The 27,587-nt window shown below is 43.2% G+C and overlaps 2 pseudogenes across 1 annotated transcript; both read right to left on the bottom strand.

Moving 5' to 3' along the window:
* Positions 1-1,034: 1,034 nt before the first annotated feature.
* On the bottom strand, positions 1,035-4,783 carry LOC146219488 (uncharacterized; annotated as a pseudogene). Its single transcript, XR_014751087.1, has 5 exons — positions 3,621-4,783; positions 3,410-3,428; positions 2,794-3,378; positions 2,530-2,665; positions 1,035-2,445 (listed from the first exon to the last, which is right to left on the bottom strand). The product of XR_014751087.1 is annotated as an uncharacterized LOC146219488 (transcript).
* A 181-nt stretch (positions 4,784-4,964) lies between these two features.
* LOC146219487 (uncharacterized) lies at positions 4,965-6,914 on the bottom strand (annotated as a pseudogene).
* Positions 6,915-27,587: the final 20,673 nt, after the last annotated feature.

Below are 27,587 nucleotides of genomic sequence, written 5' to 3'. Positions count from 1 at the left end.
TGGTGCGAAGTTTTGAAATTTGGCACACTGATTTGGAACGGTCTCCTGATTATCGTCACCAAGTTTCATGTCGATCCCTGAAGCACTATAGCGCCACCAAGGCGTGAAAGTTGGAGTTGCGTTTACGCCCACAACTTTTGAACCGTGAGACCGTTTTTCTTAATTGAGGTATCATTGGATTCCTTGGATGCAGACGATTCGATTGAACCCTGTGACGTCATTGTCGTCATGATGGTTTTTACGTCATTTGTATTTTAAGAAATTGCTACTTTTTGAACTCGTAGTAGGCCGTTGCTCCGATTTTCATGAAAATTGCAACAGATCATCTTCAGACCATGCCGACAAAAAGTTATCAAAAGTTTATTGATAAGTCAAACCGTTCAAGAGTAACGCGCCAACGATTTTGACAAGGAGCACGCCACAGCGGACGTGAGGCCTTGTCTGTGGGACGGTTTACCGTATGGAGACGAAACTTTGATAATGTCATCACGAGCATGTCATCTAATCATCTTCCTACTACAATCACCTTGATATGTCAAAATATGACTGAATTACAGCTGTTTATTCTTGGGTCAAATCTGACAAAGCTCGCCACGGGAGAAACGGCTTCCTTTTTTTTATAATGTAACCGAACACATGATTTTCCAGCTAAGTGAATAGCTCACAGGGGGCCAGCCGTGTGTAGCCGTAGAGGATTTTTGTGACCTTTTCTACGTGCATTTGAGAGAACAGGATCGAATCCCACCCAAGGCAAAGTGTCTTATTTCAGTATTAAATATATTAATTCCCATGATTAATTTCAAGATTATAAAGTACCATTGTAAAGATTCAAATATTGTTTTGATTTATTAATTTGGTGTATTCCTGCTAAGAGAATGACTTTCCTTGAATCCTCTTTCATAAAAAAAGTATATTTTATGTTCACAAAGATGTTGGAGAACACAGAATGTATGTATAATGCATTTTACACAGACCACTTGGATGATTATCATATCTTTTTTATTTGAGAACCTGCAGTGCTTTTCATTGGCTTTGCAATTTTGACTGTAACCACAGTAAATAATTCTTAAACACCACACCACAATATAGCTATGAACAATATTAACAAAAATATGTACAGTAATGTTTATGTGCAGCAATGTACATAGATATGGATATAAACAATGATATATATATATATTTAAATATATATATACAGTGATCAAATAAATATGTACAATTTATGTTGAGCAATGAAAAAGATACAGCAAGTGAAGTCAATTAACATCATATTTACAATGTAACACACACTAAGAAATTCACACACACAAAATGCCACCTACAAATAAGTGTGAGAGAGCGAGTGTATCACTTGCCCTTCTCAACCATCCACCTCTGCTTTTCAGCCTCATAAAAGGCAGACTGCTGAAACTCCCTCCAGGTCATCTCCTTTACCATGCCCTGTGACTGGTAGAGGGACAAAACTCTGGAGGGACAGTAAATGTACTTTCCAGCTACACCAGGAAAGTTGCCATGAATGTGAGGACTGTTGGGGCCTTGCTTCACTGGCTGATGGCAGAACCTGCACAGACGGCCGGTAGGGTGCTGCTCCAAAGACTTTCTCTTTCCTCTCTCCTCTGTTACCCTCTTTCTCTCTGCCCCTCTCTGCTTTGAGGCCTCCAACTCCTGCTGAAAGAAGGCAGTGGCAGCAAAATCCTCAAAGGCCATCCTGGGGTTGGTGAGGCCTTCAGCTGAATAGGACATGAAGAACGTCTTCGAACAGTAGAAATACTTCACCTCTCCAGTCTGATAAAAGAAATGGACAGAGGAGCCATCATTGAGGTAGCGGGATTTTGGCTGTCCACATGCGAGGCAGGTCCTTGTTTTTTTAGGCTGCTGCTGTTGTTGTTGTTGCTGCATTGCTGCCTGCTGCTTTTCAAGGATCTCCTTGACCATGACCTCTACTGTAGCCTTTGGTTAGTGGGGCATCCTCAGTGGAACCCACTGTAGGTGGGTTTACAGGAGGCAGAGGAGTGGGTGGGTTTACAGGAGCAGGAGGCAGAGGAGTGACTGGCACGCTGACTGTTTGACTTTCGACAGTCAGACGCTGCCACAGCTGCTGGGTCTCCAGGAGTTTCTCTGGGCTGGTGTTTAGTGAGGAGCTGGTGTTAATTAGCTTGGCAAGATGTTTCACATATCAAGAGATATGCTGCCTTGTTGTTGGGTGCAGCAGGCTGTTGGGATCTGTGCAGGCACTCTGCACCATGGCAGCATAGCCAGCATCCACCCTCTTCAGAAGGTCTTATTCCCCGTGGTGCTTGGCTAGGAGCCCATCAATAGCAGCTCTCATTGGATCTGTCCATCGGTTGTGATCCAGGACGAAGATGCGGCCTCCTGTTTTCATGGGTCCAGTGCGGGCAGCACATGGAGATGCTGTACGGGGCAGTGGTGGTGTGTTTGGCAGAACTGCAAAAGGTATTGCAAAAAGGTAAGTATTATGTTAAACTTTAATTAAACATTGACTTGTGTGTAACATTTAAATGACTGTACCTGTGTCCATCAGGGTATCTGTAGAGCTCTCTTCTTTGGTAGTGGTAGAAGACGGCGGGTGGAAAAGGACAGCCTGTGGGGACTGCTGCTGTGAAGGCAGGACCTGTGCTGAAGCCAGGTCTTGTACGTCAGCAGTCTGAAGGAAGATGTAGAATGGCATTAAGTTACAATAATCATAGACAGCAGAAGTTTTTAAGTAAGTGTCTGTGTGTGTGAGAGAGAGAGAGAGAGAGAGAGAGAGAGAGAGAGAAATATCTGGATTACCTGAGAAATGTCTTCCTTTATGTCCTCTATAGTGGAAACAGGGGCAGCAGTGACATGGAAGACCACAGCTTCTACAGATGACAGCTCAGAGACTTGGTGGTCTGACCCCTCAGCCACATCTGTCGAGACTGTCCTTACTGCCTTGTGTTTCTCCCAGTCCAGTGGAACTGGGCGACAGTCTGGCTCTTGGTACTGGAGACCAAACCTCTTCCCTGTGTCCCTGCTCGTCACGTGGAGTGCTGGGTATTTGGCCTGCCCTGTCACGATTTGTGAGGCCCTGTTGATTTCCACCATCAAAACAGGGTCAAACACACCAGGCAGCAGCACATCAGGCTGCTTCAAGTCCACCAGCCTCTGGAAGTTCCACCGCACTACTCCCGTCATCGCCTGGGCCTGAAACAGCTCGGTGGAGACCCTGTTGCCTGTCACCCAGCGAGCCTGGTGGAAATGGAAGCCCTCCTGCTGAGAGGTGCCCCTAACGGGAATCCATACGGGTACTGCAGCTTTCTCCCCCTTGACGTGATTTAGCTGCAGGGTACCACCGTACCTGTACATGATCCCCTCCCCTGCCTGCGGGTCACTCAGGCAGCCTGTGGTGCTGTGGGTGAGCAACTCTGAAAGCTGCACAGCAATCCCTGTTTACACCAAGACAAAATATGTGTGCATGGTCAGTGTCATATTTAGATTTGAGACCTTATAGACTTCATCATGAACTTAAAATAAAAACTAAACTGAAAATAAATAAGAACAGATGACTTATCAAAATGTTGATACATCCCTTTGATGTGTGTACTAAATAAAAACATTATTAGTAAAGTGATTCATACCTGTCCACCCACTGGTAGTTGGCCTTCTCTACTCCAGCTGCAGTGTAGCGACGGGCCAGCCCCTCGTACATGGGCTCCAGTGACTTCTCACACTCTGATTGCAGCAGGACCCAGGACAGGATCATCCAATTCTTGTTCATCACCGCATAAGAAGACATGGTGCCGGATGATAGAGTCACCTTCCTTGCAAGTTTGCGGGTGTGGTCAGACCTGAAGACCTGTCCAAAGGTGCCTTGCAGAAGCTGTGTGAGGGGTTGTTCCTGACGCTGGTACTCTTGGAGGAGACAGTCTACCAGGTAGTGTGCAGACACAGACACTCCGTACCAGCCATCTGTGTCTTCGTATCCCCCAAAAGGAGCAGGTGAATCCTCCTGCCTCAGAAGCCCAGTGATGGTCTTCTGTCCATACAGGCCAGACTCAGCATACCTGATGTTCTGCACACTGAGCAGGTAGGCCAGGTGAGCTCTCTCGTACTTGAGGTGCATGATCTCCATCACCTGGTTGGCCATGTCGTGGGGAGACTTACAGCTGCGTCTCAGCTCATCCATAACTGTCTTACAGATGGCCTTCTTGTGCGTAAGGAAGGCTGGCAGGACGTTGGAAAAAAGCTTTGGCAGCTTATCCACCCACTGTGGTTTGTCAGCATACCAGTACTTTTTACAGACCTTGCAGGTGAGGCGAGAGGCAAATAAATAGTACTGGCCACTGGTGCTGAGGATTACCCTTGGTCTTCCCATGCCAGAAGACATCACCTGGGGACTGGGGCAGCCATGGAGACAGGGAAGGATGTAGTTGTTCCTCATTCTCTCCATTATGGCATGCTCTGGTTTCCAGATGAAAAATGGATGGAGCTGAAAGTACTTTGGCGATGGCAGGTCATAGGAGGACTCGATGAGCTCCGGTTGAGGGGGATGACGCCACAAGGAGACCATATTCATCAGATGGCGTACCGGTCTGGACCCTGGCCATAGTCCCATGGCCTCCAACTCCGTCTTGATCCATATCCGCTGCTGTGGAGAGCAGTTCCAGCGGCTAACATCCTGCTCGTAGCTGGGGATTACAGCTGCACAGGCAGCAGGCTGTGCCACAGGAGGATGAGCGCATGCTGGAGGACCATGAGAGTGTGATGGAGCTGTAAAAACACAACATATATAACACAAATATTGTTCAATTACATTGAATTAGAATTACATTTTTACCGTCAGTGAAAAAGAGGTGCTGTTCTGTGTTTAGTATTTTGTTGTCAAATGACACATTTGTTTTCTGAAGTTCATAAAATGTCAAACATGGAAATCCCGTACTATTTTGACTGCAGGGTATGTGTGTGTGTCTGTGTTGACATACTTTGTTCTGACACTGCAGGCTCACGTGGCCGAGGCTGTGAGATCAAGGATGGAGCCATGGCGAGCAGCTGGGGAGGCACTGGTAAAGGCACCTTCACCTGAGCTGAGGGCACTGATGCAAATGAAACAATAATTAATTAAACATAACAGGGAAACATGTTTGTAACTATAATAAATATAATATACAGATATACATATAAATAACATATAGATATGGACCTTTCAAAGGAGAAGCACTAGCGAGGCAGTCAGCTGGGCTCGATAGTGTAGCTGTTGGTTTGCTTCCCACTGTTAAGGAAAATAAAGTGTTATTATCTGACCCCTCACTACAGTCTGGTAACTAACTTATTGTTAATTGTAATTGGCTACAGTCACTGTTGCCTTAACTTGCTATTGTCATAATAACAGATGTACATGTTGCCTGATTACTTGAGATTTAAGTGTTTTTTTTTTTATCAAATAAATATAAAAGGTTTTATATACATTTTCATATGGAATCTAAGACAGAAAGCAAGTAGAGCACAGTGACAATACCAACATGTGTAAACAGTCAAAGGTTTGGCATGATGATTTCACAGGAGAGGAAACTGAGTTTAACTAAATTATGTATTTTATTTAAATCAAAGGGCACTACACTTACTCATCCCGGACTAATTGACACGCCAAACCCATGAAAGCTTTATAGAAAGCATGCACAAATAGAACTCATATGAACACTTACCCTCATCGCTGACATGTTACATCCTTAGAACAGTAGAACAAGTAGAACAAAAGAACACAAGCATCAGAACAGGCCAGAACGCGACCAAAATAACAAACAAGCATATTAAAACTCAATAATGGCAGATTAATTCTGTGAATCACAAAATTATCCTCCCAAACTGATGGTAAACCTTTAGTTGTGGATGAAGCAGGTGTTACAGCTGCCACTACTGCTGCTGGTGAGACTGAACGAATAGAGAAAAAGAGCAATACCATTAAATAATCAATCATCACTTGTCTGTAAGTGACCAATATAAGTACGGACATGTTCCTTTAGCATACTCACTCAGCTGAGTGTCTAACTTGGAAGGAGACAGACTCAGCATGGCCCTCTCCAGATCCATATCATCTTCCATGACTGTGACATAAAACAAGGAGAACATTACCATTTTTATGGGAAAATAAATACATAAATACATTTACAACAATTAGAGAAGTGTCCATTTGTTTCATGTCCAGATTTGTGTTATGAACAGACCTGGAAGATCAGGGGCAGGTGTTGAGGTGAATGAGCTTGAGGCTGCAACATTTGGGGGTGGAAGTGTGCATGCTGTTGGGTGGCTTTGCTTTATCAGGTACTGCTGCAGATTGTGCATTTTACTGCGCTGCACGCACTTTTTGGCCATTATAAAAGCTGCATACCCATCAGCTCTGCTTTTCCAAATTTCCCCCCAGGTGCTTTTAGCTCTGGCACCAAAGCCAACAAGGTTGTCATCCTCAGAGGCAACAGCGGGTGCAGCAGGTCTTTTTTTAAGGTACATCCGGAGGTCCTCAATATCCTTGAAGCCTTTGGTGTACTCCAGGAAGGACAGTAGGCTGTCTTTACTGTGGCCCGCTGGATTGAACTGCCCGGCTGTCTGCTCCTGCTCTACCTTATTGATGAGGTACAAGGTGTAGCCTACATCATTTTCCAGCAGCCACCTGAAGGACTTCCCTTTGCATTTCCAAACTGGAGGATGTATTCTCCTAACACCTCCAGCCGGTCAGACACATCCCCCCCTCTCAGAAACACCTCAGTGTGTGCGTTGGTCTTCACCAAGTCTTCCCTTTGAGGTGCAGACTTGTCCTGGAGGGAGGGGTTCTCTTTGATCCTCTGAGCTGCTTCAGAGGGGTCCTGTCGTAAATGCCCTGATGGGCCTCTTCTGAAGGACACCTGTATCCTCCCTGGGGAAAAACTGAAGTTCTCCATCTTGATCTGTACAAAAGACATGATGTGCATTGGATTATAGAAATACTTCAAACTAGACTGTTTAATTTAAATACTGTAGTACTGATACACATAGCACACATATAATGTTGTTTAAATATCTTCAACACTGCCCACTGCACTGTAGGCCTACTTATGAAATACTTATGTAATGTAGTCATGTCAAATGAGCAACATAAAAAATTACTGCTAAAATACAGGAATGTTACAGTAACTAACAGTGAGTAAATCTAGCTGTACAGTAACAGTTCACTTCTCTTCTTCATTCCAAGCCTCTCCCCTCTTCACACAAAGTCATTTATTGTAACATTTGTACAGTAGGCTAACAGTAATCTAGTTAGATTGCTAGATATAGACCGTGAGCTACTGTAGTGTACTTGATCATCATAATCACTACTAAAATGATCGTATTTAATTGCTTTGCGTATTTCTTGCTTTCTCCCAACAGTACAGTAGGCTATCGTCCAGTGTACTATTTGTTGTTGTCGTATCATAGCTAGATACAGTATACGTGAGCTTCAGAAAGTGTTTGCTGTTGCTATGATACCGTTACTGTATTACAGTAAGCTAGATATTTTCCCATACATCCCGCTCCGCTCCCCTGTCCCCACCGTACTGCTGCAGTACAGTTTTACGTGATCTGGTTAGCTCTAACAGTTTAGAAAAACGCTATCGTATTACATACACTTTGAGACATCTACAAATGTTACTGACATATTAGCTGGCTGTGTAAAACAATATGATTTACAGTACCTGTTTTTCGCGCTAGATGATTGATGAGGAGACTTGTAAAACGCTAGCAGTCAGATCGAAGTTGATAGTCAAAAGGAAAAGTGACGAAGAAAAACAGAAAACGGCAGTTCACTGATGATCTAAGTCATATAACTGTGTAGTGTTAAATGACAGAAGTGATCGGCTTTTGACAAATCTGATGAAACGGTGATCTTGGCTGTTCTAGGTGCCGTGCTTTGGCTCGAGTGAGGTTGACTGAGTGACGAGATAGTGCCTCTCTCTTTTACAATGGGTGTCTATGGGAAAGTCGGAACAGCGCCACCAGAGGCCGTTAGAATATTACATCCGTAGTGTTAAGGACTACCATAGAGAATGAATGGGGAAAGTTAAGGGAAGTTAAGACTAACTATATTCCGCTCCCGCCCGCGGCCCAGGGTACGACGTGCTGCTTTGGAACGCAAGGTCGTAGGATCGAATCCAGCCACAGTTGTCAAGCATGTCGTGACACTGGATTATCTGTTTAGCGAAACCAGGTATGCCACTGTAGCTGTCTATTAGTATAATCGTATTAGTAACAGTAACATTTCATTGTCATGGGATTTATAGTCGAGAAGAAGTGGATTTATTGTGCTTTGTAGATACAACGCTGCTACATCTAGCCAGTGCATTTTGTCTCAAAATGACATGACTGTTTTATGATTTGTTTCTTTAGCTACTGAATTTCCATATTGAATGCTGCTTGGCCCCTTCATTGCTGTTTGCAGCTATATTATTATTATTATTCTTAGGACTGGGTGTCTATGGCAGCCCCCATAAGCACATGGTCGAAAGTTTTGAAATTTGGCACACTCATTGGGGACAGTCCCCTGGTCCAATTCACAAAGTTTCATGTCCCATACTTGGGCACTCTAGCGCCACCAACGGGTCAAAGTTGGACTTGTGTTTACACACGCAACTTTTGAACCGTATGACTCATTTTCAAAAATGAGGTACCATAGGATTCCCTGGATCAAGCCGAGTTCAACGCACACCATGGCGTTAATTTCCGGTTATATAGATTTGCCGCCATTTCCGGTTTTATCAAAAACCTTTTAAAGCCTACTCCTCCTACAATTTTTGTCATATCTTCTTCAAAATCACCAGAGATGATCTTCAGACCAAGCCTCACAAAAGTTCTCAAAGGAATTTTGATCCTCATAACCGTCTGTCTGGTACAGCCAATCAAATTCATCAGAAAAGCCGCCAAACAGGATGTGAAGTCATGTCTCAGCAAATCTTTGAGATATCAACACTAAACTTGGTAGATCGGAGGAAGACACTACAACATGTTACCATGTGCAAAGGCAAATTCATATCTCTAAAAATGATTGATATAAAGCAAATTGAACTTATCGCTAAAGCTAAAATAATGCTTTACACATCAGCCAGTCAAAAACTGATACTCTGATTCAATCACAAGTTCATATGAAGACTCTTGAGAATGTTCATAACACAAATCTGTGAAAAAGTTGACTGTAAGATGAAAGGTCGATTTTTGGTGAATATTTGAAACATGCTTGCTTGGCTAATTTCTAAGCAAATTTCCAATGAATGTCTCCCCTGCTCCTCCCCGCGCGTGCTCCAAAATCTCACACACACTCAGTCTTCCCTTGACACACGCGCGGCCAAGACGCACACGCAACATTTCAGGAGAGTGTGGGCTGACCAAGCCCCCACTCATTCCTTGGTCTTTAGCAAAGGCCCATGTGGCTCTTGATGGTATTGCATTTCCGATTTTGTATGCATGGTAAAAAGGTCTCAAATCCTGAAACATTGATAGTATTGACCAAGAGTAAATACCACACCACAAATGGCCCACCATTACCCATAGGTGGCGCTACAGGCCACGCCCAAAAGCACAAAGATACAAGGCTTTCTGGAATGGATAGGCTCACCAAGCCCCCTCCCTTCACTTATTGGCTTGAAAAAAAGGCCCATGTGGATCTTGTTGGTATTGCTTTTCCGATTTTGTATACAATGGTAAAAAGTAGCGGCTGACCGAAGCTGCGGCCGCAAGGCGGTCGGTGCATGTCGCGGCGGTAACCCTCGGACCCGGTGGTGGACTCCGGAGGTGAGGGATGCCGTCAAGCTGAAGAAGGAGGCCTATCGGGCTTTATTGGCTGGTAGGACTCCTGAGGCAGCTGATGTGTACCGGCAGGCCAAGCGGAACGCGGCTCTGGCGGTCGCGGAGGCAAAAACCCGGGCATGGGAGGAGTTCGGCGAGGCCATGGAGAATGACTTCTGAACGGCTTCAAAAAGGTTCTGGACCACCATCCGGCGACTCAGGAGGGGGAAGCAGTGCTCTGTCAACACTGTATACGGTAGGGACGGTGCGCTGCTGACTTCGACGGGGGACGTCCTGGATCGGTGGAAGGAATACTTTGAAGACCTCCCTAATTCCACCAACACGCTTTCCGACGTGGAGGCAGAGTCTGGGGACATCGGGGGGGGCCCTTCTATCTCTGGGGCCGAGGTCGCCGAGGTGGTTGAAAAGCTCCGCGGTGGCAGGGCCCCTGGGGTGGACGAGGTCCGCCCGGAGTTCCTTAAGGCTCTGGATGTTGTAGGGCTGTCTCTGGACTGGCAGACCGGGGTGGTGGTTCCCCTCTTTAAAAAGGGGGACCGGAGGGTGTGCTCCAACTTTAGGGGGATCACACTCCTTAGCCTCCCTGGGAAGGTCTATTCAGGGGTCCTGGAGAGGAGGGTCCGCCGGATTGTCGAACCTCGGATTCAGGAGGAGCAATGTGGTTTTCGTCCTGGCCGTGGAACAGTGGACCAGCTCTATACCCTCCGCGGAGTCCTGGAGGGTACATGGGAGTTCGCCCAACCAGTCTACACATGTTTTGTGGATTTGGAAAAGGCGTTCGACCGTGTCCCTCGGGGGCTCATGTGGGGGGTGCTCCGAGAGTACGGGGTACAGGATTCCCTGATAGGGGCTGTCCGGTCCCTGTACGACCGGTGCCAGAGTTTGGTCCGCATTGCCGGTAGTAAGTCGAACTTGTTTCCGGTGAGGGTTGGACTCCGCCAGGGCTGCCCTATGTCACCGATTCTGTTCATTACCTATATGGACAGGATTTCTAGGCGCAGCCAGGGTGTTGAGGGGGTCCGGTTTGGTGACCTCAGGATCGGGTCGCTGCTTTTTGCAGATGATGTGGTCCTGTTGGCTTCATCGGGCCGTGACCTTCAGCTCTCACTGGAGCGGTTCGCAACCGAATGTGAAGCGGCTGGGATGCGAATCAGCACCTCCAAATCTGAGGCCATGGTTATCGACCGGAAAAGGGTGGAGTGCCATCTCCGGGTCGGGGAGGAGATCCTGAACCAAGTGGAGGAGTTCAAGTATCTCGGGGTCTTGTTCACGAGTGAGGGAAGAATGGAGCGCGAGGTCGACAGGCGGATCGGTGCGGCGTCCGCAGTGATGCGGGCTCTGCATCGGTCCGTCGTGGTGAAGAAGGAGCTGAGTTGAAAGGCGAAGCTCTCTATTTACCAGTCGATCTACGTTCCTACCCTCACCTATGGTCACGAACTATGGGTAGTGACCGAAAGAACGAGATCGCGAATACAAGCGGCCGAAATGAGCTTCCTCCGCAGGGTGTCCGGGCTCTCCCTTAGAGATAGGGTGAGAAGCTCGGTCATCCGGGAGGGGCTCAGAGTAGAACCGCTGCTCCTCCGCGTCGAGAGGAGCCAGCTGAGGTGGCTCGGGCATCTGATTAGGATGCCTCCTGGACGCCTCCCTGGTGAGGTGTTCCGGGCACGTCCCACTGGGAAGAGGCCCCGGGGAAGACCCAGGACACGCTGGAGGGACTATGTCACTCGGCTGGCCTGGGAACGCCTCGGGGTCCCCCAGGAAGAGGTGGTGGAAGTGGCCGGGGAGAGGGAAGCCTGGGCCTCCCTGCTTAGGTCGTTGCCCCCGCGACCCGATCCCCGGACAAGCGGAAGATGACGACGACGATGGTAAAAAGTAATAAAAATCCTGAAACATTGATAGTATAGACCAAGAGTAACTACCACACCACAAATGGCCCACTATTACCCATAGGTCTTCCCTTGACACACGCGCGGGCTTGGCAAGACGCACACGCAACATTTCAGGAGAGTGTGGGCTTACCAAGCCCCCACTCATTCCTTGGTCTTTTGAAAAGGCCTTGTGGATCTTGATGGTATTGCATTTCAGATTTTGTTTGCCATGGTAAAAAGTTCTCCAAATCCTGAAACATTGATAGTAAAGGCCAACAGTAACAACAACACTTTAACAAAAGCCCATGTGGATCTTGTTGGTATTGCATTTCCGATTTTGTATGCAATGGTAAAAAGTTAAAAACATCCTGAAACATTGATAGTATAGGCCAAGAGTAACTACCACACCACAAATGGCCCACCATTACCAATAGGTGTCGCTACAGGCCACGCCCTAAAGCACAAAGCACTTCACTTCTTGTGAAGATTAAAGCACTTCACTTTTTGGCTTGAAATAAAGGCCCTTGTGGATCTTGATGTTATTGCATTTCAGATTTGGTATCCCATTGGAAATTCTGCAGCATTGATTTTTCTATACAGTTACAATTTGTCAACAATATACATTTTTCAATGGTTCGCAATGCTTTACACGTAAGCCAGTCAAACAAGTTCATATGAAGAATCTTGAGAATGTTTAGTACACAAATCTGAGAAAAAGTTGACTCTAAGATGAAAGGTCGATTTTTGGTGAATCTTTGAAACATGCATGCTTGGCTAATTTCTAGGGAAATTTACAATGAAATGTGTCCCCTGCTCCTCCCCGCGCATGCTCCAAATTCTCACACATTCATTCTTCCCTTGACACGCGCGGGCTTGGCAAGACACACACGCAACATATCAGGACTGTGTGGGCTGACCAAGCCCCCACTCATTCCTTGAATATCAGCATAGGCCCTTGAGGACCTTCGTGTCATTGCATTTCCTACTTTGTATGCAATAGTAAAAAGGTCGCCAAATCCTGACACATTGACAGTACAGGCCAAGAGTAACTACCACACTTTACCCAAAGCCCATGTGGATCCTGTTGGTATTGCATTTCCAATTTTATATGCAATGGTAAAAAGTTTTTAAAATCCTGAAACATTAATAGTATAGGCCAAGAGTAACTACCACACCACAAATGGCCCACCATTACCCATAGATGGCGCTACAGGCCACGCCTTAATGCATAAAGATACAAGGCTTTCTGGAATGGATAAGCTCACCAAGCCCCCTTCCTTCACTTACTGGCTTGAAATAAAGGCCCTTGTGGATCTTGATGGTATTGCATTTCAGATTTGGTATGCCATTGGTAATTCTGCAGCATACATTTTTCTATACAGTTACAATTTGTCAAGAATAAACATTTTTCAATGGTTCGCAGTGTTTGGAGGAATCCGCCATTACTGGAGTCTATGGCAGCCCCTAGAACCGTATGGTAAAAAGTTGTGAAATTTGGCACACTCATTAAGCACAGTCCCCTCTTTATATTCACCAAGTTTCATGTCTCTCATTGGAGCACTCTAGCGCCACCAACTGGTCAAAATTGGACTTGTGTTTACACATGTAACTTTTGAACCGTATGACCGATTTTCAATTATGAGGTACCGTTGGATTCCCTGGATCAAGACGAGTTCAACACACCCTATGACGTCAATTTCCGGTTATATAGATTTTCCACCATTTTGAATTTTAAGGAAACACGTTGTTTCGCTTCAACTACTTCTATTTTTGTCAAATCTTCCCCAGAATTGGCACACATTATCATCAGACCAATCCTCACAGAATTTATCAAAGGATCTTTGATTTTCAAAACCGTTTGTCCGGTACTGCCAATCAAAATCGGCAACAAAGCAACCAAACAGGAAGTTGGGTCATATCTCAGCAAATCTTTGAGAAATCAACACCAAACTTAATATAATGACTCGGAACCCTCTTCTGAGGCTGTCCAATTAATTTGGTGTCATGTGATCACTGGGCGTGGCCACAGGAAGCAAAAATGTGTTTTGGCCAATAACTGTTGATTTGTTTGCTTTTATTAAGTGATTCCTTTGTCTCATGATATGTTGGGACGTCCCGTGTGTGATATATGATAACTTGTGATAGTAGCCGAATTGATCCTGCCGCCATTTTGAATTCATTGAAAAACTTTTTTTCTTTACTCCTCCTACACATGTAGTCCAATCTTCACCAAATTTGGCAGAGAGTATCTTCAAACCAAGCCTCACAAAGGGGTTCACATGATTTTCTGATTTTCAGAACGGTTTGCCCGGTACAGGCAGTCAAAATGTGCCATTAAGCCAGCCAACAGGAAGTTGGGTCGTATCTCAGCAAATCTTTGATGGATTCACACCAAACTTGCTGCATGCACTCGGAAGCCTGTTCTGAGGATTTCTAAAGTGTTTTATGGGTCATTTGACTGCTTGGCCACCACATTGCTGCTTGCAGCTATATGTAGGATTCCTCCGTAAGGAGGAAACCTATTGTTATTGTTAGTTTTATTGGGGTGTGCTTGCCTTCGGCGAGCACAAACCATTGTTATCTCACATATATATTATTTATTATTCATTGTTTCTTTTCGCCCCCCTAAGGATGCCTCAATATTTGGACTACATAGACAACGACGATGTCAAAAGGTTCGTCTCGGTAGCGATTGCGTTGGTTGTATTGGGATATATGTTCCATTGCACGGTTTAAGTAGAAATTACGTTTTTGTGGCAAAAAGTGAAGCTAACGGTGGCTAACTTGCTAGCCACAGTCACTGACGCCACTAACGTCACCAACGTCACGAAAACTCGCGTGACTATCTCTAGCAGAACATTAGTTTCCCATCTGTTAACTTGGGGGATACTAATCTGCAAGGCAGCTGCAGAAACGCCACAAGCAAAGAGGCCAGGGTGATATTTAATCATTTTACTTTGTGGTGTGAAACATAATTGTGAAATGTAATGTACAATATTAGCTGATATTATTAAGTAAGTAGGCCCACATCTACTTTCGGAAACGGTAGTCTACTATTTCACTGAAGCATTAGCATCATGACATTAGCCTCTGTTGCTTGGGCAACACATACTACAGTGGTCATGATGCATCTGTTTTCAATCGTTAAAATAAACATTCCTCACAAATACGTTTTTGTTGTAGGATTTATTTTGACATTAATAAACGATTTGTTGGTGAAATGACCATTACCTGTGGTTTCAAATCAGTGTGGCGGCTCACTGCAACGCTGTAGCCTACCCGAGACACTAATGAGTAGCTAACAAAAACATCTCTTTAGAGATGTTTAGAAAGTCAAACGGCGACGGAACATGTTTGGCTTTCCCCTTACTCAAAAGTTTTTCAATAGGTGAAAGTATCTGACTACTAACCTGAACTTCATTGCCACAGCCTAAACTTTGTCAATGTCAAAACTTTGTCTGTTCATGAAAATAATTAATGTCAGCCTGCTTCAGCCTTGCTTAGCTGTAGGATATACATTTTACTGGGTCTTGCTGCGCTGCTTGATTTATTGAAATTATTATGAAATGTTATGTTTTACTAGCCATTTGCCTTCTTAAGCAAATCACAGTATTTCCCACCCCTCATGGTGTAACTGAGACGACCGTAAATAGCCTAATTCATCTTTCAAGTAATAAGCCCCCGTTGAAGTGTTGAGCAGGAAATTAGCTGGTCTGTAGAGATCTTGGGTTGGTGGTTTTACTGATGCAGAATTCGCTCAAATAAAATCGATAGACGTAACGAGTGGCACATAACGTGAAGTAGGCCTAACATTGCATTTTATTTTGTTTGAGTTTTAATAACTTGTCCAGTGCATCGGGGCAAGTAGCACTAGCCTAAATTGATCTTCCAGACTTGCCGTAAAAAAAAAATGTACTCTTCCCGGACAAGCCTTAGCTACATGGCTAGACTGTTGATCCAGATCAGAATCCATCATATCTTGGACACTCAAAATCAGCGAATCTTGCAGCCAAATCAAGTAGCCTATATTTATAGGCCTTTATATGGCTACAAACTTCTGCTCGGTTTCTAGCTGGCTACTTGTTACCAAGTTACAACTTTGTTGCAGGGGCATTCTTTGTCTACATTGCGAGCTAACAGTGTCCGGTAATTATGTCGCTATAAATAATGATGTTAAACCGAGACCACTAAGCCCTCAAAGAAAATGTAAGGTCAAAGAAACAAAAGAAAGGTTTGAGGTTACTCTGAAAATTATTAATAAAATAGGCTTCTAATATTAAACTGCTAAATCCTTCTCTAACTAGGCTCCTCTATGATGCATAATGAAACTTAACGTTTTTTAAGTAATCAATAAGCCTACGCTTGCCCTCATTACTCAAATGATGCCGTTCAGGGCGTTCAAATTACATAATAGGGCGATGATAGGAGGATAATAGGACATAATAGGGCAACCAACAAGTTGTTTATATCTGATTACAATTTAATAAGTTATCTAGCGCTGCATCTTCATGAGCTACATTTGGCCTCCTTCTCTTCCAACCAACCAGTATCACCTCTCCTCCATCTGAGTGATGCATGTCATTTTTACAAACTTATTATCAAGGGAACACAATGGTCAGAACTGTAGTCATACACTTTAATGCTTTTTGAAATATGTAAACACCAGGAGTGTATGGAAAGCTGGGGCAGCCACAAGCACACCCTCACAATTTCCCCAGAAATTGTATGCTCTCTAGTTCTTTTTTTTTTAATTCTAGTGCCATGGAAGTCAATGGCAGCCCCTAGAACCATATGGTAACTTTTTGAGAAATTTGGCACACTCATTAAGGACAGTTACTTCTATACTTACACCAAGTTTCATGTCTCCCATTAGACCACTCTAGCGCCACCAACGGGTCAAAGTTGGACTTGTGTTTACACACGCAACTTTTGAACCGTAAGACCGATTTTCACAAATGAAGTACCATTGGATTCCCTGGATCAAGCCGAGTTCAACGCACCCTATGACGTCAATTTCCGGTTATATAGATTTTCCGCTATTTCCGGTTTTATCAAAAACCTTTGAAAGCCTACTCCTCCTACAATTTTTGTCAAAACTTCTTCAAAATGACCAGAGATGATTTTCAGACCAAGCCTCACAAAAGTTATCAATTAGAATTGTGATCCTCACAACCGTTTGTCCGGTACAGCCAATCAAATTCAGCAGAAAAGCAGCCAAACAGGAAGTGAAGTCATATCTCAGCAAATCTTCAAGATATCAACACCAAACTTGGTATGATGACTCGGAACCCTCTTCTGAGGATATCTAGACAATTTGGTGTCATGTGATCACTGGGCGTGGCCGCAGGAAGCAAAAATGTGTTTTGGCCAATAACTATTGATTTGTTTGCCTTTATTGAGTGATTCCTTTGTCTCATGATATCTTGGGACATCCCGTGTGTGACTCATAATAATTTGTGATAATAGCCGAATTTATGCGGCCGCCATTTTGAATTCAATGAAAAACGTTTTTTCTGTACTCCTCCTACACATGTTGTCAAATCTTCACCAAATTTAGCAGAGATTATCTTCAGACCAAGCCTCACAAAAGCTAACACATGGTTTTCTGATTTTCGAAACCGTTTTTTCGGTACAGGCAATCAAAATGTGCCGTTAAGCCAGCAAACAGGAAGTTGGGTTGTATCTCAGCAAATCTTTGATGGATTCACACCAAACTTGCTGCGTGTACTTGTTACCCTCTTCTGAGGATGTCTAAAATGTTTTCTGGGTTATTTGACTGCTTGGCCACCTCATTGCTGCTTGCAGCTATATTTGGAATTGGTCAGATTTGGTATCCCCTTGGTAAGTCAGCAGCATTGATTTTTCTATACAGTTACAATTTGTCAAGAATTAAAAAAAATCAATGGTTCACAATGTTTGGAGGAATCCGCCATTACTGCTTGCAGTTATATTTAGGATTCCTCCGTAAGGAGGAAACCTATTGTTATTGGTGGTTTTATTATTTGTAATTCTTGTACCATGGGAGTCAATGGCAGCCCCTAGACCCCATCGACAACTTTTTGTGAAATTTGGCACACTCATTAAGGACAGTTTCTTCTATACCTACACCAAGTTTCATGTCTCCCATTAGACCACTCTAGCGCCACCAATGGGTCAAAGTTGGACTTGTGTTTACACGCGCAACTTTTGAACCGTATGACTCATTTTCAAAAATGAAGTACCATTGGATTCCCTGGATCAAGCCGAGTTCAACGCACACCATGGCGTTAATTTCCGGTTATATAGATTTCCCGCCATTTCCGGTTTTATCAAAAACCTTTGAAAGCCTACTCCTCCTACAATTTTTGTCATATCTTCTTCAAAATCACCAGAGATGATCTTCAGACCAAGCCTCACAAAAGTTATCAATGGAATTTTGATCCTCATAACCGTCTGTCCGGTACAGCCAATCAAATTCATCAGAAAAGCCGCCAAACAGGATGTGAAGTCATGTCTCAGCAAATCTTTGAGATATCAACACTAAACTTGGTAGATCGGAGAAAGACACTACAACATATTACCATGTGCAAAGGCAAATTCATATCTCTAAAAATGATTGATATAAATCAAATTGAACTTATCGCTAACGCTAAAATAATGCTTTACACATCAGCCAGTCAAAAACTGATACTCTGATTCAATCACAAGTTCATATGAAGACTCTTGAGAATGTTCATAACACAAATCTGTGAAAAAGTTGACTGTAAGATGAAAGGTAGATTTTTGGTGAATATTTGAAACATGCTTGCTTGGCTAATTTCTAGGCAAATTTCCAATGAATGTCTCCCCTGCTCCTCCCCGCGCGTGCTCCAAAATCTCACACACACACTCAGCCTTCCCTTGACACACGCGCGGCCAAGACGCACACGCAACATTTCAGGAGAGTGTGGGCTGACCAAGCCCCCACTCATTCCTTGGTCTTTAGCAAAGGCCCATGTGGCTCTTGATGGTATTGCATTTCCGATTTTGTATGCAATGGTAAAAAGGTCTCAAATCCTGAAACATTGATAGTGTAGGCCGAGAAACACTTTAACAAAAGCCCATGTGGATCTTGTTGGTATTGCATTTCCGATTTTGTATACAATGGTAAAAAGTTATAAAAATCCTGAAACATTGATAGTATAGACCAAGAGTAACTACCACACCACAAATGGCCCACCATTACCCATAGGTGGCGCTACAGGCCACGCCTTAATGCATAAAGATACAAGGCTTTCTAGAATGGATAAGCTCACCAAGCCCCCTTCCTTCACTTACTGGCTTGAAATAAAGGCCCTTGTGGATCTTGATGGTATTTCTGATTTGGTATGCCATTGGTAATTCTGCAGCATACATTTTTCTATACAGTTACAATTTGTCAAGAATAAACATTTTTCAATGGTTCGCAGTGTTTGGAGGAATCCGCCATTACTGCTTGCAGTTATATTTAGGATTCCTCCGTAAGGAGGAAACCTATTGTTATTGGTGGTTTTATTATTTGTAATTCTTGTACCATGGGAGTCAATGGCAGCCCCTAGACCCCATCGACAACTTTTTGTGAAATTTGGCACACTCATTAAGGACAGTTTCTTCTATACCTACACCAAGTTTCATGTCTCCCATTAGACCACTCTAGCGCCACCAATGGGTCAAAGTTGGACTTGTGTTTACACACGCAACTTTTGAACCGTATGACTCATTTTCAAAAATGAGGTACCATTGGATTCCCTGGATCAAGCCGAGTTCAACGCACACCATGGCGTTAATTTCCGGTTATATAGATTTCCCGCCATTTCCGGTTTTATCAAAAACCTTTGAAAGCCTACTCCTCCTACAATTTTTGTCATATCTTCTTCAAAATCACCAGAGGTGATCTTCAGACCAAGCCTCACAAAAGTTATCAAAGGAATTTTGATCCTCATAACCGTCTGTCCGGTACAGCCAATCAAATTCATCAGAAAAGCCGCAAAACAGGATGTGAAGTCATGTCTCAGCAAATCTTTGAGATATCAACACTAAACTTGGTAGATCGGAGGAAGACACTACAACATGTTACCATGTGCAAAGGCAAATTCATATCTCAAAAAATGATTGATATAAAGCAAATTGAACTTATCGCTAACGCTAAAATTATGCTTTACACATCAGCCATTCAAAAACTGATACTCTGATTCAATCACAAGTTCATATGAAAACTCTTGAGAATGTTCATAACACAAATCTGTGAAAAAGTTGACTGTAAGATGAAAGGTCGATTTTTGGTGAATATTTGAAACATGCTTGCTTGGCTAATTTCTAGGCAAATTTCCAATGAATGTCTCCCTTGCTCCTCCCCGCGCGTGCTCCAAAATCTCACACACACTCAGCCTTCCCTTGACACACGCGCGGCCAAGACGCACACGCAACATTTCAGGAGAGTGTGGGCTGACCAAGCCCCCACTCATTCCTTGGTCTTTAGCAAAGGCCCATGTGGCTCTTGATGGTATTGCATTTCCGATTTTGTATGCAATGGTAAAAAGGTCTCAAATCCTGAAACATTGATAGTGTAGGCCGAGAAACACTTTAACAAAAGCCCATGTGGATCTTGTTGGTATTGCATTTCCGATTTTGTATGCAATGGTAAAAAGTTATAAAAATCCTGAAACATTGATAGTATAGACCAAGAGTAACTACCACACCACAAATGGCCCACCATTACCCATAGGTGGCGCTACAGGCCACGCCAAAAAGCACAAATATACAAGGCTTTCTGGAATGGATAGGCTCACCAAGCCCCCTCCCTTCACTTATTGGCTTGAAAAAAAGGCCCATGTGGCTCTTGATGGTATTGCATTTCCGATTTTGTATGCAATGGTAAAAAGGTCTCAAAATCCTGAAACATAGATAGTATAGGCAAAGAAACACTTTAACAAAAAGCCCATGTGGATCTTGTTGGTATTGCTTTTCCGATTTTGTATACAATGGTAAAAAGTTATAAAAATCCTGAAACATTGATAGTATAGACCAAGAGTAACTACCACACCACAAATGGCCCACTATTACCCATAGGTCTTCCCCTGACACACGCGCGGGATTGGCAAGACGCACACGCAACATTTCAGGAGAGTGTGGGCTTACCAAGCCCCCACTCATTCCTTGGTCTTTTGCAAAGGCCTTGTGGATCTTGATGGTATTGCATTTCAGATTTTGTTTGCCATGGTAAAAAGTTCTCCAAATCCTGAAACATTGATAGTAAAGGCCAAGAGTAACAACAACACTTTAACAAAAGCCCATGTGGATCTTGTTGGTATTGCATTTCCGATTTTGTATGCAATGGTAAAAAGTTAAAAACATCCTGAAACATTGATAGTATAGGCCAAGAGTAACTACCACACCACAAATGGCCCACCATTACCAATAGGTGTCGCTACAGGCCACGCCCTAAAGCACAAAGCACTTCACTTCTTGTGAAGATTAAAGCGCTTCACTTCTTAGCTTGAAATAAAGGCCCTTGTGGATGTTGATGTTATTGCATTTCAGATTTGGTATCCCATTGGAAATTCTGCAGCATTGATTTTTCTATACAGTTACAATTTGTCAAGAATATACATTTTTCAATGGTTCGCAATGCTTTACACGTAAGCCAGTCAAACAAGTTCATATGAAGACTCTTGAGAATGTTTCGTACACAAATCTGAGAAAAAGTTGACTCTAAGATGAAAGGTCGATTTTTGGTGAATCTTTGAAACATGCATGCTTGGCTAATTTCTAGGGAAATTTACAATGAAATGTGTCCCCTGCTCCTCCCCGCGCATGCTCCAAATTCTCAGACACTCATTCTTCCCTTGACACGCGCGGGCTTGGCAAGACACACACGCAACATATCAGGACTGTGTGGGCTGACCAAGCCCCCACTCATTCCTTGAATATCAGCATAGGCCCTTGAGGACCTTGGTGTCATTGCATTTCCTACTTTGTATGCAATAGTAAAAAGGTCTCCAAATCCTGACACATTGACAGTACAGGCCAAGAGTAACTACCACACTTTACCCAAAGCCCATGTGGATCCTGTTGGTATTGCATTTCCGATTTTATATGCAATGGTAAAAAGTTTTTAAAATCCTGAAACATTAATAGTATAGGCCAAGAGTAACTACCACACCACAAATGGTCCACCATTACCCATAGGTGGCGCTACAGGCCACGCCTTAATGCATAAAGATACAAGGCTTTCTGGAATGGATAAGCTCACCAAGCCCCCTTCCTTCACTTACTGGCTTGAAATAAAGGCCCTTGTGGATCTTGATGGTATTGCATTTCAGATTTGGTATGCCATTGGTAATTCTGCAGCATACATTTTTCTATACAGTTACAATTTGTCAAAAATAAACATTTTTCAATGGTTCGCAGTGTTTGGAGGAATCCGCCATTACTGCTTGCAGTTATATTTAGGATTCCTCCGTAAGGAGGAAACCTATTGTTATTGGTGGTTTTATTATTTGTAATTCTTGTACCATGGGAGTCAATGGCAGCCCCTAGACCCCATCGACAACTTTTTGTGAAATTTGGCACACTCATTAAGGACAGTTTCTTCTATACCTACACCAAGTTTCATGTCTCCCATTAGACCACTCTAGCGCCACCAATGGGTCAAAGTTGGACTTGTGTTTACACACGCAACTTTTGAACCGTATGACTAATTTTCAAAAATGAGGTACCATTGGATTCCCTGGATCAAGCCGAGTTCAACGCACACCATGGCGTTAATTTCCGGTTATATAGATTTCCCGCCATTTCCGGTTTTATCAAAAACCTTTGAAAGCCTACTCCTCCTACAATTTTTGTCATATATTCTTCAAAATCACCAGAGATGATCTTCAAACCAAGCCTCACAAAAGTTATCAAAGGAATTTTGATCCTCATAACCGTCTGTCCGGTACAGCCAATCAAATTCATCAGAAAAGCCGCCAAACAGGATGTGAAGTCATGTCTCAGCAAATCTTTGAGATATCAACACTAAACTTGGTAGATCGGAGGAAGACACTACAACATATTACCATGTGCAAAGGCAAATTCATATCTCTAAAAATGATTGATATAAATCAAATTGAACTTATCGCTAACGCTAAAATAATGCTTTGCACATCAGCCAGTCAAAAACTGATACTCTGATTCAATCACAAGTTCATATGAAGACTCTTGAGAATGTTCATAACACAAATCTGTGAAAAAGTTGACTGTAAGATGAAAGGTCGATTTTTGGTGAATATTTGAAACATGCTTGCTTGGCTAATTTCTAGGCAAATTTCCAATGAATGTCTCCCCTGCTCCTCCCCGCGCGTGCTCCAAAATCTCACACACACTCAGCCTTCCCTTGACACACGCGCGGCCAAGACGCACACGCAACATTTCAGGAGAGTGTGGGCTGACCAAGCCCCCACTCATTCCTTGGTCTTTAGCAAAGGCCCATGTGGCTCTTGATGGTATTGCATTTCCGATTTTGTATGCAATGGTAAAAAGGTCTCAAATCCTGAAACATTGATAGTATAGACCAAGAGTAAATACCACACCTCAAATGGCCCACCATTACCCATAGGTGGCGCTATAGGCCACGCCCAAAAGCACAAAGATACAAGGCTTTCTGGAATGGATAGGTTCACCAAGCCCCCTCCCTTCACGTATTGGCTTGAAAAAAGGCCCATGTGGATCTTGATGGTATTGCATTTCCGATTTTGTATGCAATGGTAAAAAGGTCTCAAAATCCTGAAACATAGATAGTATAGGCAAAGAAACAGTTTAACAAAAAGCCCATGTGGATCTTGTTGGTATTGCTTTTCCGATTTTGTATACAATGGTAAAAAGTTATAAAAATCCTGAAACATTGATAGTATAGACCAAGAGTAACTACCACACCACAAATGGCCCACTATTACCCATAGGTCTTCCCTTGACACACGCGCGGGCTTGGCAAGACGCACACGCAACATTTCAGGAGAGTGTGGGCTTACCAAGCCCCCACTCATTCCTTGGTCTTTTGCAAAGGCCTTGTGGATCTTGATGGTATTGCATTTCAGATTTTGTTTGCCATGGTAAAAAGTTCTCCAAATCCTGAAATATTGATAGTAAAGGCCAACAGTAACAACAACACTTTAACAAAAGCCCATGTGGATATTGTTGGTATATTTTTCCGATTTTGTATGCAATGGTAAAAAGTTAAAAACATCCTGAAACATTGATAGTATAGGCCAAGAGTAACTACCACACCACAAATGGCCCACCATTACCAATAGGTGTCGCTACAGGCCACGCCTTAAAGCACAAAGCACTTCACTTCTTGTGAAGATTAAAGCACTTCACTTCTTGGCTTGAAATAAAGGCCCTTGTGGATCTTGATGTTATTGCATTTCAGATTTGGTATCCCATTGGAAATTCTGCAGCATTGATTTTTCTATACAGTTACAATTTGTCAAGAATATACATTTTTCAATGGTTCGCAATGCTTTACATGTAAGCCAGTCAAACAAGTTCATATGAAGACTCTTGAGAATGTTTAGTACACAAATCTGAGAAAAAGTTGACTCTAAGATGAAAGGTCGATTTTTGGTGAATCTTTGAAACATGCATGCTTGGCTAATTTCTAGGGAAATTTACAATGAAATGTGTCCCCTGCTCCTCCCCGCGCATGCTCCAAATTCTCACACACTCATTCTTCCCTTGACACGCGCGGGCTTGGCAAGACATACACGCAACATATCAGGACTGTGTGGGCTGACCAAGCCCCAACTCATTCCTTGAATATCAGCATAGGCCCTTGAGGACCTTGGTGTCATTGCATTTCCTACTTTGTATGCAATAGTAAAAAGGTCTCCAAATCCTGACACATTGACAGTACAGGCCAAGAGTAACTACCACACTTTACCCAAAGCCCATGTGGATCCTGTTGGTATTGCATTTTCGATTTTATATGCAGTGGTAAAAAGTTTTTAAAATCCTGAAACATTAATAGTATAGGCCAAGAGTAACTACCACACCACAAATGGCCCACCATTACCCATAGGTGGCGCTACAGGCCACGCCTTAATGCATAAAGATACAAGGCTTTCTGGAATGGATAAGCTCACCAAGCCCCCTTCCTTCACTTACTGGCTTGAAATAAAGGCCCTTGTGGATCTTGATGGTATTGCATTTCAGATTTGGTATGCCATTGGTAATTCTGCAGCATACATTCTTCTATACAGTTACAATTTGTCAAGAATAAACATTGTTCAATGGTTTGCAGTGTTTGGAGGAATCCGCCATTACTGCTTGCAGTTATATTTTGTAATTCTTGTACCATGGGAGTCAATGGCAGCCCCTAGACCCCATCGACAACTTTTTGTGAAATTTGGCACACTCATTAAGGACAGTTTCTTCTATATCTACACCAAGTTTCATGTCTCCCATTAGACCACTCTAGCGCCACCAATGGGTCAAAGTTGGACTTGTGTTTACACACGCAACTTTTGAACCGTATGACTCATTTTCAAAAATGAGGTACCACTGGATTCCCTGGATCAAGCCGAGTTCAACACACACCATGGCGTTAATTTCCGGTTATATAGATTTCCCGCCATTTCCGGTTTTATCAAAAACCTTTGAAAGCCTACTCCTCCTACAATTTTTGTCATATCTTCTTCAAAATCACCAGAGATGATCTTCAGACCAAGCCTCACAAAAGTTATCAAAGGAATTTTGATCCTCATAACCGTCTGCCCGGTACAGCCAATCAAATTCATCAGAAAAGCCGCCAAACAGGATGTGAAGTCATGTCCCAGCAAATCTTTGAGATATCAACACTAAACTTGGTAGATCGGAGGAAGGCACTACAACATGTTACCATGTGCAAAGGCAAATTCATATCTCTAAAAATGATTGATATAAATCAAATTGAACTTATCGCTAACGCTAAAATAATGCTTTACACATCAGCCAGTCAAAAACTGATACTCTGATTCAATCACAAGTTCATATGAAGACTCTTGAGAATGTTCATAACACAAATCTGTGAAAAAGTTGACTGTAAGATGAAAGGTCGATTTTTGGTGAATATTTGAAACATGCTTGCTTGGCTAATTTCTAGGCAAATTTCCAATGAATGTCTCCCCTGCTCCTCCCGGCGCGTGCTCCAAAATCGCACACACACTCAGCCTTCCCTTGACACACGCGCGGCCAAGACGCACACGCAACATTTCAGGAGAGTGTGGGCTGACCAAGCCCCCACTCATTCCTTGGTATTTAGCAAAGAGCCCATGTGGCTCTTGATGGTATTGCATTTCCGATTTTGTATGCAATGGTAAAAAGGTCTCAAATCCTGAAACATTGATAGTGTAGGCCGAGAAACACTTTAACAAAAGCCCATGTGGATCTTGTTGGTATTGCATTTCCGATTTTGTATGCAATGGTAAAAAGTTATAAAAATCCTGAAACATTGATAGTATAGACCAAGAGTAACTACCACACCACAAATGGCCCACCATTAACCATAGGTGGCACTACAGGCCATGCCCAAAAGCACAAAGATACAAGGCTTTCTGGAATGGATAGGCTCACCAAGCCCCCTCCCTTCACTTATTGGCTTGAAAAAAAGGCCCATGTGGATCTTGATGGTATTGCATTTCCGATTTTGTATGCAATGGTAAAAAGGTCTCAAAATCCTGAAACATAGATAGTATAGGCAAAGAAACACTTTAACAAAAAACCCATGTGGATCTTGTTGGTATTGCTTTTCCGATTTTGTATGCAATGGTAAAAAGTTAAAAACATCCTGAAACATTGATAGTATAGGCCAAGAGTAACTACCACACCACAAATGGCCCACCATTACCAATAGGTGTCGCTACAGGCCATGCCCTAAAGCACAAAGCACTTCACTTCTTGTGAAGATTAAAGCACTTCACTTCTTGGCTTGAAATAAAGGCCCTTGTGGATCTTGATGTTATTGCATTTCAGATTTGGTATCCCATTGGAAATTCTGCAGCATTGATTTTTCTATACAGTTACAATTTGTCAAGAATAAACATGCTTTACACGTATGCCAGTCAAACAAGTTCATATGAAGACTCTTGAGAATGTTCATAACACAAATCTGTGAAAAAGTTGACTGTAAGATGAAAGGTCGATTTTTGGTGAATATTTGAAACATGCTTGCTTGGCTAATTTCTAGGCAAATTTCCAATGAATGTCTCCCCTGCTCCTCCCGGCGCGTGCTCCAAAATCGCACACACACTCAGCCTTCCCTTGACACACGCGCGGCCACGACGCACACGCAACATTTCAGGAGAGTGTGGGCTGACCAAGCCCCCACTCATTCCTTGGTATTTAGCAAAGAGCCCATGTGGCTCTTGATGGTATTGCATTTCCGATTTTGTATGCAATGGTAAAAAGGTCTCAAATCCTGAAACATTGATAGTGTAGGCCGAGAAACACTTTAACAAAAGCCCATGTGGATCTTGTTGGTATTGCATTTCCGATTTTGTATGCAATGGTAAAAAGTTATAAAAATCCTGAAACATTGATAGTATAGACCAAGAGTAACTACCACACCACAAATGGCCCACCATTAACCATAGGTGGCACTACAGGCCATGCCCTAAAGCACAAAGATACAAGGCTTTCTGGAATGGATAGGCTCACCAAGCCCCCTCCCTTCACTTATTGGCTTGAAAAAAAGGCCCATGTGGATCTTGATGGTATTGCATTTCCGATTTTGTATGCAATGGTAAAAAGGTCTCAAAATCCTGAAACATAGATAGTATAGGCAAAGAAACACTTTAACAAAAAACCCATGTGGATCTTGTTGGTATTGCTTTTCCGATTTTGTATGCAATGGTAAAAAGTTAAAAACATCCTGAAACATTGATAGTATAGGCCAAGAGTAACTACCACACCACAAATGGC

Source organism: Hypomesus nipponensis, chromosome 28, assembly GCF_054491055.1.
Source record: "Hypomesus nipponensis isolate SF chromosome 28, ASM5449105v1, whole genome shotgun sequence".
In the NCBI taxonomy this organism is placed as follows: Eukaryota; Metazoa; Chordata; class Actinopteri; order Osmeriformes; family Osmeridae; genus Hypomesus; species Hypomesus nipponensis.
Note: the sequence above shows the minus strand (reverse complement) of the source record. Positions and strands in the feature narration are given on the sequence as shown.